The sequence below is a fragment of the Lactuca saligna genome, chromosome 5, assembly GCF_052625555.1.
Source record: "Lactuca saligna cultivar CGN05327 chromosome 5, ASM5262555v1, whole genome shotgun sequence".
In the NCBI taxonomy this organism is placed as follows: Eukaryota; Viridiplantae; Streptophyta; class Magnoliopsida; order Asterales; family Asteraceae; genus Lactuca; species Lactuca saligna.
The window spans coordinates 179,218,834-179,232,851 of NC_136421.1; positions in this window are offsets into that span (position 1 = coordinate 179,218,834).

The window sequence follows — 14,018 nt, forward strand, 5'->3', positions numbered from 1 at the left end:
TATCCAACTTAGTTCCAAGAGCTTTCTGCAGGGACTGCCAAAATCTCACGGTGAACCTGCTATCTCGATCGGAGATAATGGATACATGCACACCGTGCAGTCGAAGTATTTCTTGGATGTAGATTCATGCGAGTTTCTCCATTTTGAAAGTTTCTTTGATTGGTAGGAAGTGAGCGGATTTTGTCAATTGGTCGACTATTACTCAGATGGTGTCGTACCCACTCAGAGATTTGGTTATTTTAGTGTTAAAATCAGTGGTAATCATCTCTCACTTCCACTAAGTTATTTTCGGCTATTGGAGCAGACCCAAGGGCTTCTGGTATTCGACCTTCACCTTGGCACAAGTGAGGCACTTGCCCACCAAGGTAGCGATCTCTACTTTCATGTTTGGCTACCAATACAGTCTCTTGAGATCAAGGTACATCTTGTCCGAACCTGGATGAATGGAGTATCTATTTTTGTGAGATTCATTCATGAAAACCACTCTGTAACCACCAAACTTGTGGTACAGATCTGGTTCATGAAATAGTAGGCTCCGTCTCTTTTGATCTCTAAGTTCCTTTCCATTCCTCTTAGGACTTCACCTAACATGTTATCTGGTTTTAAGGCTTCCAGCTGAGCCTCTCCAATTTGCGCGGATAAGTGGGAATGGATTGTCATTGTGAGTGCCTTCACTCTACGAGCTGAGCATTCTATCCGGATAAGGGCATCCGCCACCACATTGCCCTTGTTGGGATGGTAGCGTATTTCACATTCATAATCGCTGAGTAGCTTTACCCATCGTCGTTGTCTCATATTCAACTTCTTCTGGTCGAAGATGTGTTGCAGGATTTTATGGTCAGTAAAGATTGTGCACTTGGTTCTGTAAAGGTAATGTCTCCATATCTTCAATGCGAAGACCACTGCTCCCAATTCCAGGTTGTGAGTTGTATAATTGAATATGTGTGCCTTCAGTTGCCTTGAGGCATAAGCAATAACCTGTCCTTGCTACATAAGCACATAACCTAAGATGTAATTGGATGCATCACAGTAGACAACAAACTCCCCTGTCCCTTTGGGTAGAAACAAGATAGGTGTGCTGCAAAGGGCCTGCTTCAACGTTTGGAACGCAGTGTCTTGTTTTTCGCCCCAACAAAAGGGTACACCTTTCTGAGTTAGAGTGGTTTAGGGTTTCGCAATTCTATACAAATTCTGGACAAATTTGCGATAATAGCTAGCGAGGCCCAAGAATTGACGGATTTATGTGGGTGTCTTCAGTACTGACCAGTTCTCTATCGCTTTGATTTTGGAGGGGTCCACATGTATGCCTTCCTTGCTTACCACATGACCTAGGAAAGTTACTTTTCGAATTCAGAATTCGCACTTGGAGAATTTTGCGTACAGCTTCTCCATTTTTAGAGTCTCCAGCACTAATATCAAGTGATGTTTGTGATCTTCCTCGCTTCTGGAATAGACAAGTATATCGTTAATGAACACAATTACGAGCTTCTCGAGGAAAGAATGGCACACCCGATTCATCAGGTACATGAATATTGTTGTTGCATTGGTTAGACCGAAGGGCATTACTACGAACTCGTAGTGACCATATCGAGTCTGGAATGATGTCTTAGGAACATCACTCCCGTGGACTAGCAACTATTGGTACCCTGGTCTAAGGTCTATTTTCGAGAAGTAGTTGGCTCCTTGAAGTTGATCGAAAAGTTCGTCGATCCGAGGAAGAGGATAACGGCTTTTTACAGTGAGATTGTTTACTTCGTGGTAGTCGATGCACATCCGAAAGGATCCATCCTTCTTTTTGACAAATAAAATCTAGGCTCCCTTGGGTTAGGAACTCGTTTTGATGAATCCCTTGCTGAGCAGCTCATTGAGCTGACTGGATAACTCCAGCATTTCTGTTGGCACTAAGTGGTATGGGGATTTAGCTACAGGGATTAAGTCGATATAGAACTCGACCTGGCGTTCGGGAGGAATTCCCGGAGGCTCTTCGGGAAAGATATCAGGAAAATTGCAAAATTCGGGGATGCTCTCGAGGTCTTTAACTTCCTGCTTCTCATTAATGACATGGGCTAGGAATGCATGGGACTCCTTGCGTAGAAGTTTCTGGGCTTTGATGCACGAGATGATGGAGAGGTTTGAACTGAGGTTATCTCCATAAATCATGAGGGCTTAGCTAAAGGGAAGATTGAGTCGAATAACTTTTTCGTAAAAAAGGATATCAATATGATTGGGGCTCAACCAATTTGTGCCAGTGATGACAACGAAGCTTTTTATGGATACTGGCATAAGGTTGATGGGAAAGGGATGATTGTTTAGTGTAAGGGTACAGCCTACGAATATGTCGTTAGTGCTCTCTTTCTCACCATTAGCCATCTAAACGGTAAATGTTTTAGTTAAGGGTTGGGGTTTATGTTTGAGAAGATGCTTGAATGCATGAATAACAAAACTTCTCTCTGCACCCGAATCGAAAAGAATGCATGTATAAGAGCTGTTGAGGAGGAACATACCCGTAGCAATGGTAGGGTCAACAACTGCCTCCTTTTTCCCCATACATAGTATTCTCCATGTGTTTCTAGTCATTATTGCCTTGGGGCAGTTCCTATTGTAATTCACGACTTCTCCATAGCCATAATAGGCCTGACTAACACCTGCACCGGAGGCCTGATTTGTTGGTTGGACTGGTGTTCTGCAGCCTCGAGCCGTGTGACCCTTCTTACCACAGTTGCTACAGAGCATTTCACGACATGAGCTGGGGATACGGTGATGCTAACTGCACTTGTTGCACTAAGGGAGTGTTCCCCTCGATCCGTGTGACCCTTCTTACCACAGTTGCTATAGAGCATTTCACGCCATGAGCCGGGGATACGGCGATACTAACTGCATTTGTTGCACTAAGGGAGCGTACCGATATAGTTACTGGTAGGTGCTTGAGTTGCAGGAGGAGCGGCAGGAGTAGTAGCATCATGGACTGCCACCATATGTTGTTTCGTGGAAGGCTCCTGCGAAGACTCTCCCTTTCGCTGCTTCTAGAGCTTTTTCTTCTCACCACTCCCTTTTGCTGGTTCGGGAGCGGCTGTCACTTTATCAAGATCAACTCCATGATCTATGAGAGTCTACGCTTGGCACTTGGCGCTATTAAAAGTGATTATTCTAGCAGCCAAAACATTTCCTTGAGCTGGGGGCGTCAATCCCCAAATCAGGCCCGGTTTTAAGGGGGGGCAAGAGGTGCAGCCGCACAGGGCCCGAAAAAAATAGGGCCCGAGCTTTAATTAAATTCTATATTTAATAACTAAATATATATATATGAATTTATTCAAACTTTTGGATAAAATATGTGTAGCTCAACCGGCAAAACTGCGTCCTTACTTTTCAGTCAAGCGTGGGTGGTGGCGGTTCGATTCATGTACACAACGTTTTCATGTTTTAAATCATTTTTCAGTTTGGCCCTTACTTTATGTTGTATATTTCATAATCAACCCTTACTTCCAATATGTTTAACAAATCAGTTTTTAAAAGTTACATAATTAACCATTTAAGTTTTTATAAAATTCCATATGTTCCTCTTTAATTAATTTGTTTACTTTTAAGTTTTCACTAACAACAACTCACCGACTTAAATTTGTTTACCTTATATATTATAAAATTATATTTAGGGCCTCATTTTTCATTTTAGCACAGGGTCCTTAAAATCTCAGAGTCGGCCTTGCCCCAAATGTATCCCTCAATCCTTTTGCTTTCCGGGGTGACCATTCCCGGGAAAAGAAGTGATAGATCATTAAATATAGAAGTGTAGGTAGCACTGTCTGAACCCTTCATCTTCAAGTTCCATAGCTCGTGCTCCAGTTTCTTCATCTTCCCCTTTGGGAAGTACTCAGCAAGCATGAGCTCTTTCAAGCTCTCCCAACCCATAGCATTCGCTACTTACAGGGTTAGGGATTTGACCCGACTATTCCGCAAGTCAATGCTCTGTCGGTGAAGGTGCAAGCAGAGAACTTCACCGTGTTGGCTTCAGAACATGCACAGATCTCGTAGATCGATTCGATCTTGTCGATCCATCGAGTTAAGGCAATGAAACCTCCATTGCAGTCAAAGGATCTGGGCTTTGCGTTCATGAAATCCTTGTAGGAACATTTCTTCTGATGTCCCTGGTTTCTGTCGAGGTTAAGGGATTGGGCACCACTCCCCGATCCGCTAGAGCCGCCAGAATTAATTTGAGACAAAGTGGGAGTCACAACAACATTAACAAATGCTTGGAACATAACAGGACCGAACTGAGGAGGTGGTGGTAGCATTGGGTTTGTCGAGGAATTTTTGCTCTTTTTGCTGGGTATTTTCTTTGGAGGCATCTCATTATAAAAATAACTAGGAATAAAAAGGATGGTAAGTCGTCTCAAATTAAATCGAGAGATATGAAGCAAGATATATCTCAATATGATAGTTAGAGTGTTCTACTAAGCGATAAACAAGGAAAAGCTACTAGTGCAAGTAAATTATCGCAAGAAGAAATGAGTAGCAACCCTTGGGAAGGAATCCCTGCAATGAATTTGACTCTAGTAAAACTACTCCTATAGTATTTTAAGCTGTTTGTTTTGTTCTATCAACATCTTATTCTAGGAATACTAGGCAAGTTTTATGCCTGCTGCAACACCACAGTCACTCCCAAGCATATGTTGGTCATGTCTCGAATGAATATAGTTGATCAGGCTATATTCACCCTAGACATGATTACATAGCTTCCCAGGTTTAACCTTAGTGTCGAACATCCAAATACTTTTGTTTTGTTCTTCACATGATACTGTTTCTGGTATGTAGGTATTCTTGTATAATTTTTGCGATTTACTTATATTTTAAAAGTATACTTTTAGTTTAGAGCACTTCGGCCCCTTAGTGTTTATAGTTGTATGCCATGTAAGGTTCGGTATACTTAGTTCACTATAAACAATAGCACTGATACCATTCTATCACACCTCCGAACCGTCAGAATGAAAGGCGAAAATGTTCAGGGGCGGGCAACGTCATGGATAGTATCACAGCAATCGTATCATAGCAATCAAAGAAAACACAACCAATGCATTACAATATGAATATTTACATCTGTTTGAAACACAGTGTTTATACATCAATAGTAGAAAAAGATAAAGACGAGACTCCAAAAGCTAGTGAAGGTACCTGTCTATCATTGCCCTGAGAATACAAGCGGTTTTGAAAACGTATCAGCATAAAGGTGGTGAGTTCATAAGCATGTTTTTGTATTGGAAACTAGTCATTGAATTTGTACAAATGATTTCTGTTCATTATAAGTAAATATCGTTTGTATTGAATACCTAGTTATCACCAGTAAGTAAAATATGTTTCGTTCGAAAACCCTGGCTACCGCCAGTAAGTGAGGTATGTTATATCAAAAACCCTTGCTACCACCAATAAGTGAGGTATGTTCTATCGAAAACCCTGGCTACTACCATTAAGAAAGGTATGTTTTATCGAAAATCCTAGCTACCGCCAGTAAGTAAGGTACGTTTCGTTTGAAAACCCTGGGTACTGCCAGTAAGTAGGGTAGTTTTATCACTTAAAATAAAACCAAAGGTTCTGTCATTGGAATACCCTCCAGTAAGTAGATAAGTAGTTATATTAATTAAAATAAAAATATTGAAGAAAGAAATTTGGTAAACAAAGGTTAGTTTATACTTATTATGAGTCATATAACCATTCTAATAGGACCGCTGACCTCCTTGACGTTTCTTCAGGCGTCGTATGATTACAAAATTTTTCACCCAAGGCATGCTTGCCTGACTGTAGCTACCAGTTCTGGTGAGGGATTGTCGGTCCCGAATAGATCTATTCACAAATTTCACGCTCTCCCTCCAGGAGACTCTGGTTATACTAAAGTTGGTGATTTAATGGTACCCCGAAGGGCATAACGAAGATAGGTCTCACAATCCTGTATTAACTTGTTTACGTGTATTTTGGTTGTTCTCGAGTTCGAAATCATTTGCAAATGGTGTAGAGTATAATTAATTATACGCAAAATAATTATTTAGTAAGATACTCTTCTTATCTATGGATAATAATTGATAAACTAAATCGGTCATAGTTTATGTGTTTGAATCTGTAAACCCGGTAGAGAATTCCCCAAACTATACCTATTATAGTGTGACTGCTATATTATGTTCATGAATTGTTCTGAAAACTATGTAATTATGTCTAGAAATCGTCGCTTATGCTCTACATAATACAAAAGGGATAAATTATGTAAAAGTTTGATGTAAAACCGTTGTAATTGCATCAGTTTTTAACTTTTGAAAACCTTTATGTGTGACTTGTATTCCCCCCCCCCCTAAAAACGTTATAAAAACTTATAAAAGCGTAGGGGTAGGAACTCACAGTTGGTTGGATGCAAAGGATTGAACCGAACGATCCTTGAGTTGATGTATGTTGCTAACAGAATTCTAATATCAAATAAATAAATATATGTAACTAAATTAGCGATTTCGTTACATATGTTGTTAGATAAACACTTGGTTTCGGTTAAGGAATGTTATCGGGACTTGTTTGGATCGAGGAAAACAGGTTTTTCACTTGAAAGAGTTGTTTACGGCCGTAAAGGGGGTTTACGGCCATGAACAAGGTTTGCAGCCGTGAATGGAGTTTACGGCCGTGAACTTGGTTTACGGTCGTGATTACGGTCATAAAATCAAGAACATTGTTGCTTGTTTTTGACGAAAAAGTGTTCTAGATGTTCCGAAACAGCCCCAAATGACGATTTCCGGCGTTTTTCGGGTGAAAGTAAGGCTTCATGGAGTTTATGGTCAAGAGGTTTAGAGAGAGAAAGTGGTTGTTTCTGGCCAAGAAGGTTCAAATAATGGTGGGGGTCCTGTATTTATAGGCCAGGGGTATGGTTGGTGGTGGGGTCCACCTGAGACTGACCGTAAACGGGTTTATGGTTGTACACGAGTTTACGGTGATAAACTCATCTTGGCCGTGAACTAATTGATTTTCGAGGAATCGTGAGTTTTTCGCTTGATTTTTTGGTTTTCCGACTCGTATGTAATTACAACTATAACCTTAGTTAATTTACTTAACCCAAGAAGTTGATGGAGATTTTTATAAAATTAAATTTTTATTAACGGAGGTGGGTTAAAATAACGGAAGAAATTTCGGGTTGTCACACTTCTTCACTTAGCCTAATGGGTCAAAAACTTCTACTGGGTTGTAGATGAGGCTGAAAACCTTATATTGAGCAATAGTAGGCTAAAAACATCTATTAGGCTGTAACCTGGGCCGAAAACTTTTAATTGGCCATCCTTTGGACCGAAAACCCATACTTGGGCCTTATTTGGGTCGAGGATTCCTATCTTTGGGCTCTTTAAATTAAAAATCCCTTATTAAGCATCAATCGGCCGAAAATCCTTATTGGTTCAAACCAAAATCAAAGCCCACCATTTTTGGGCCACCATTTGGGCCGAGGACCCTCTTTGAGTCGGTTGGCTTAAAAAAAGGAAAAAGGAGGGGATAATATGCATGACACCTCATGTTTATCTAACAAATAACAAGTAATTAACCACCAAACTTCTATGTATCTCCCATCACCTAGCAAAAAGTCAACTTCTCCTCCCTTTACCTCTCTTAAGATCGGCCAACCCCCTCTAACACCCCTCACATTTTCATTTTTCCTCTCTAAGTTACAAGAACACCCTCCCTTCTTCCTTTCAAACACTCAAATTTCTCTCATCTTCTTTCCTCTAAAATTGTGTGGGTGTGTGTGTGTTAGCTTCAAGGAGTCTTCTTTAAAGGCTTCTAAACTTGGTATGTTCTAGGTTAAACTTAAGTGTTTTGTTTCACATTTATACTAAGATCATTCCTCTTACACCGACATTTTTGTGTACATGTCCCTTAGAACACCCACATTTCGAGAATATCACACCAAGCACACAAGCTAGGCTCGAATTTTGTTCATCTTCCTCTTCTACATCTCGAAAATCCTTAGGGTGAGCTTTATACCCCACTATTTTCGAGTTTTCATCCTTTGGGGGGGGGATAAAAGTTATGTTTTGTTTAAATCTTTAGATAAATGCATGTACTGGTATGTTTATATGTCTAGGTGTTTTTAAATGTTGATTACTTGATGCTAACACCCCATGAAACTCGAGATTTTACCAATCTCATATGGTTAGAATAAAGTTGTTTTGTATAAATTCATATATCATGGTTATATGTTGAAGGTGAAATAAGTTACTAGCTGAACAATGGGTTTTAGTGTGTATTTGAATAGAAAGAACTTAATATCAAAAAAAATGTTATAACATATTTGGTTTTAAACACTTGAGAGATGGCGAAAATATGAGAGTTACACTCCAAATGGTTAATTTCTGGACCTATATATTTTTACCACTAATACTTGTGCAAATGTTGAATTATTATAAATTTCAAGGATTTTATGAAATCTTGTGGAAATTGTGACATTTTCTAGTCACAATAAAAATAGAACATTTATTCTTACTAAACACTCAAACAAATTTCGGTGTGCTAAAAACCCACCATAAATTTGAATATTTTACTAAAAATAATTTTTATTAGTAAAATAATCGTAATATGTTGTTTCCATTTCAACATTTTAAACCATAGAGTATTATGTTAATTTTACAACACATTTTACAAGTTGACAATACCATTAGTAATTATTTATGAATATCATTATAAATAATTTAATAAAACCGGTATGCAAAACAAAGTTTTACGACAGAAATATCTACGTGTCATAATCTGTTCACTATAAAGCTTTTAAAAATACAAGTGTTAAGTTGTATGTCATAAAGCTGTAAAAACGTGTGTCATAAAACTGTAGTAATAAATTTACACTAGAAACGTCATTCAGCATACCTACCTAGCTTACGCCGTAAGTCCTGTAGTTATAACCAGATTCTCCTAGATGGAGAGCAGGATAATTGTGTATAGATCTGTTGAAAAATGTTCTTATGTAACCTAGTATGTGACCATCACTGAAATAAGATGAACTGTTTTTATACAATCTAACAAATATTATCAGTTATTTCAGGTTGCACAAATGCGTGATAAAACGGAAAATACGAAAACACGCGAATGACGAAAACACATATGTGTGACTAAACAATTTCAACAATATATATATATATATATATATATATATATATATATATATATATATATATATTTATATATATATATATATATATATGTGTGTGTGTGTGTGTGTGTATTATATACATATGTATGTATTATATATGTATATATGTATTATATATGTATATATGTTGAATAGTCTACAAGAAATGGTCAACAAAGTCAAGGAAATGAGAAGCAAAAGAACCCCCACGTTTTTGCCTCCTACTCTACATCAACTTGCAGCCAACTCTCCATATACTCAAGTGCACTAGAAGATATTTGTTTCATGCATATATGTATACATGAGTTTGTGTGTGTAAGGGTGTGTGTTCATTTTGTAATTTTTGTAACACTTCTACAAACTACAAACTCTCCCAAGAACATCAACCATCTTCATCCTCCTCAAGAACAAAGACAAATCCCTGGAGAAAATGAAGAACACCAAGATCAAACAACAATGAAGTGAAGAACACCAAGATCATCAACAAGCTAAATGAAGAACACCATCAACCATCTTCATCTTCTTCATTGAAACTCAAGGTTCTTCATCTTCACTATCCTTGTTCATCACACCATTTACCACCAAACACCTCCCTTATATTAACCTCCTTCCAATCTCAAAATAATCTCCAAACACCCTCCAAATACCCTCCTTAAACCTCCTCCAAAAACCCTTTCAAATCACCACAACCATCACCACCTTGCTGTTTTTCGACATCAGAATCTTCAAGTCAACAACGAAGAAAACTGGGCTCGTTACAAGCACAAAAAGACTAGGGAGATTTTCACCATCAATTCTTCAGGACCTTACCTACATCTAGAAATTTTCGTGGACGATTTTGACCACGGGAAACCCCAAAGAGACGCGAGAGAGAATTGGCTATCCAGAGAGATTTCTGTTTTCAAGTTCAGAATCTGCATGTTAGAAAACAGAAAACCGATCACAACACAGCCAAAATAAGACTAGGGAGATTTTCATCACAAATTCTTTAGAACCTTACCTTAATCAAGGAATTTTCGTGGACGATTTTGACCACAGGAAACCCCAGAGAGACGCGAGAGAGAAATGGCTATCCAGAGAGATTTTCTGAAAACTGAAGGTTTTTAATCTGTGTATGCAAGGATCTGCGCGAACACGACCCGTGTTGTTTTTGCCTAAATCAACACGACCCGTGTTCAGGATTTTGACCTTTAAAACCTTCTAAAAACCTCCTACACGACCCGTGTCACTTGTGCCTTATTCTACACGACCCGTGTTCAGAAGCTTCATCAAGAAAACCCTCCAAAACCCTCCTACACGACCCGTGTCACTTGTGCCTTATCTTACACGACCCGTGTGCATGTTTTTACCCAAAAATACTTCAAATACAAATACATAAACCCATGTATTTTGTACCCTTTTGTAAACACTTGTTTTACATAAAATCGAGCTTTAAATGAACTTTTGTTACTTATCCAATGCCGGATTGATCTTTGAACTAATATAGACCAGTCGCTCCAAGAGTCCCAATATCGACCAGTCCATTCAAAGAACATATATTGACCAGTCGCTCCAAGAGTCCCAATATCGACCAGTCCATTCAAAGAACAAATATCGACCAGTCGCTTCATGAGTCCGGTTCAGTCAATTTATTGACGAACCTACTTGATATATATTTATATATTTATATACTTTATTATAGCTTTACGTCATTTAAATATAGTCATTTATATTATTTATAGCTTTATGTCATTTAAATACAATCATTTATATTATTTATAGCTTAACGTCATTTAAATACAGTCATTTATATTATTATAGCTTTCAGTCATTTACAGCTTTCATATTTATACTTATTCCGCAATTCTTATTCTTTATATATATATCTATCTTATATCTTAAACTAATATATCTGTCACACAGTAACTGGTAACCGAGCCTTTTGTTGTGGTGATCAGATTGTTATATTTCCAACAAATCGGTATCTGAGCTGATATATAAAAGGAATAATATCCAACAATTGGTATCAGAGCTTGTGTGATTTACCTTGAAATTTTTGTCGAAAAACTTTTGGTTATAGCGTTTATAAACCTTCCATAAGCTTTTCTTTAAAAATTTCATTTTAATATCACTTGTTCAAAATCCTTTCAAAAAAAATGTCTTTGGCAAATTACTCCAACATGAACTCTGTCTCCATTGCAAATAGCTTAGGATCTGGTTCACGGGCACCCATACTTATTCCTGAAGAGTATAATTTGTGGGTTGGCCGTATGAATCTTCATCTTAATGCTATAAATGAAGATGTCTGGAAGTGTGTAGAAGGAACATATGTTACTCCAGAAAATATGGCTACTCTTGCTACAAATCATGCCACTCAAGTTGAAATTACAAAAAAGTTGGAACTCCAAGCCAAAAAGGAACTTGTTTCTGGAATACCTCACAGTATTCTAAGTCAAATGGATGACATTATACTGTTAACCGCAAATCAAATTTGGGAGAATTTGAAAAATCGTTTTTGTGGAAATAAAAGAATCATCGGAAACAAAAGAACATCTGTTTTGAATGAATTTGATAATTTCAAAATGCTTTCATCAGAAACCATCCATGATGCTCATGATAGGTTCAATTTGATTATGGTTAAAATGAACAATTTGGGTATCAAAAAGACACAACACGAGATAAATCTCAAGTTTTTAAACAATCTTTTCGAAAGCTGGAAAATGGTTAAACTCATTATTCAGGGAAATCCAGCTATTCATACTGAAACTTTGTACAACTTGTATGGAGAACTTCAATCGTATGAATCCTCGATTGACCCACCAACCACTGCAGCTTTTGGAGGACCACTTGCACTTGTGTCCACAACTTCTCAAAACCAAACACCTTTCAATGATCAAAACTTTAATCATTTTAATCAGACTACATCTTTTCAAAACCAAGCCTTCCAGTCTAATTCAAATGATGAAGCAGATTATCAACAACTGTGTGCATTGGTTGCAAACACAAATCTCCAAAGATTTATCCCAAATCATGGTCAATCAAATTTTAGACCAAATTTTCAACCAAGACCATCTTTTGGACAAAATAACTCAAGTTTTCAACCAAGGCCATCTTTTGGTCAAAACAACTCAGGTTTTCAACCTAGACCTTACTTTGGACAAAATTCTCAAAGACCTTCTTTCCAAAATAACTCAAACCAAGGTTTTCAAAACCAGGGATTTCAAAACGATCCCAACTCAGGTCATAATCACAATCCAAACAACAGTTTTCAAAATCAAAACAAAGGTTTCCAAAATCAAGGTTAAAACAATCAAAACAATGGTTTTCAAAACAACCAAAATTTTGGATTCCAACAAAACCATTCTCAACCTTCCCAACAAGCCCAAACTCAAACACCTGAAAGACTTCCGATTAAAAGTCAAAAGGATGATAGTGATGAAGAAGTGATCATTTGTCACAACTGCAAAGGAACAAATCACTATGCCAGAGAATGTCGAGCCAAAAACAAAACCAAAATCAAAGACTCAGCATACTATGCTCAAAGAGCCGATGAATTGAAGAAACTGGAAAACCAAGAAAAGCAAAGAGCATTGATGGCAATCCATGAACCAAGTGTGGAATACTGGCCAACTTCTGATGACGAAGCTGAACACGAACCAACACACTCAAACTTCTGCTTTGTAGCTGGTGTTGAAATACCTTCAAGAGCTCCAAACGTCATAGAACAGGTATGGTCTATGATCTCTGAACTTGGTTTTTCCAAAACAATTTTTGAGTCTCACATAACCAAAATTGAGACTAGTCTGGAAGTTGATCTCAAAACATATCATGACACAATGGTCAATTATGATATTTGCAAATCTGAGTTACAAACCTTGCAACTCAAATTTGGAGAATCAACAAGAACAAAAAGCAAATTGGAAAGAGACGTTGAAAGAAAATCAGAAGATTATAATCACGTCTTGGAACAATTAAATCAGTCCCTAATTCAAAAAAGGGATTTGGAACTAAAAAATCAGTCAGTCATTTCTTCTGAAATAAAAGATGTTTTAGAAATGGAAATCCTTCAGTTGAAACAAGACTTTCAAGAATCAACTGACAAATACAATGTTTTAAATGAAAAGCTCACTGATTCTTTAAAACAAATCAATTCTCTTGAAACCGATAATAAAAGACTGATATGGAATATGGATTCTATCAAAGTTGCCAGAAAACTAAGTGATGATATTTTCACCAAGGCAAACACCTTGGGAACTGGCAAAATTGATACGAAATATAGACCAGGAATTGGAAGAGAATCCTTTGAAATTGAACAAGCAAAACAGGAAAACATGATGAATTGTGAAAACTCTGAATCTACTCTACCAAATCTTTTCACATCTGTTAATGAGGAAGATTCAGATGAAGAAACAGTTATCAACTGTAGTCCAGATGATACTGCTTTCAGTGTTTCCAAAAAGTCTTTCAAAAGAGTTGTAAATTCTGAAACAGACTCTGCAAGTTCTTTAACTCACCAAATCAAACATACCGATGGAACCACTAAACTCAAAAACTTTTTGAATGGAGAAAATTCCTCTTATGAGGATGGTAGTACTTCTATACCAACTGCTTTTCCTACAATGACTTCATCAATTGTTGGAAAAACTAGTCTGGGACAAAAATACTCCAAGAAACAACAAACAAGCAAAAAATCCATTCAAGTCACCAAAACCCCACTAATCAAACCAAACCTTTTTGAAAAACAACCAAAGAAACCAGTTAAACCCTACATTATACCACATAAACAGGTTTCAAAACAAAAACCAAAACCTTTTCAAAAACCTTTTGAAAATCGCTTTCAAGATATCACTTTTAATCATTCAAGGAACTTTCAAAAACCATCACATCCGAAAGTTTCAAACCA